We start from the raw sequence: 336 nt of genomic DNA on the forward strand, positions 1-336 counted from the left end.
ATATCACATCCTATTAAATCGCTAGGGATATGTAATGAAGCAATTAAGAGGTGTGATCTTATGACGGGATGAGCCGGCGCATCAACTCTCGCCTCGTACAATTTGCATCGATATTGAAATCCGGATGATTAGTGCTTCTAGAGATTAGAAAAATGGGGAAAGTCAAGAAAAAAAATCACTTGTATATCAGCCTGAAAAATGATTAATGGCGGGGGGAGTGGGGGAGTGGGGGAGGTGTTGTTGTTAATCTGTGCTTCCTCTTTTGCATTATTCAGCATTTTATATCATTCCACAATTTCGCAATTTCATTATATTCCCCACTTTTTAATCTCTCCC

This window comes from Penaeus monodon, chromosome 21 (genome assembly GCF_015228065.2).
Source record: "Penaeus monodon isolate SGIC_2016 chromosome 21, NSTDA_Pmon_1, whole genome shotgun sequence".
Taxonomy (NCBI): Eukaryota; Metazoa; Arthropoda; class Malacostraca; order Decapoda; family Penaeidae; genus Penaeus; species Penaeus monodon.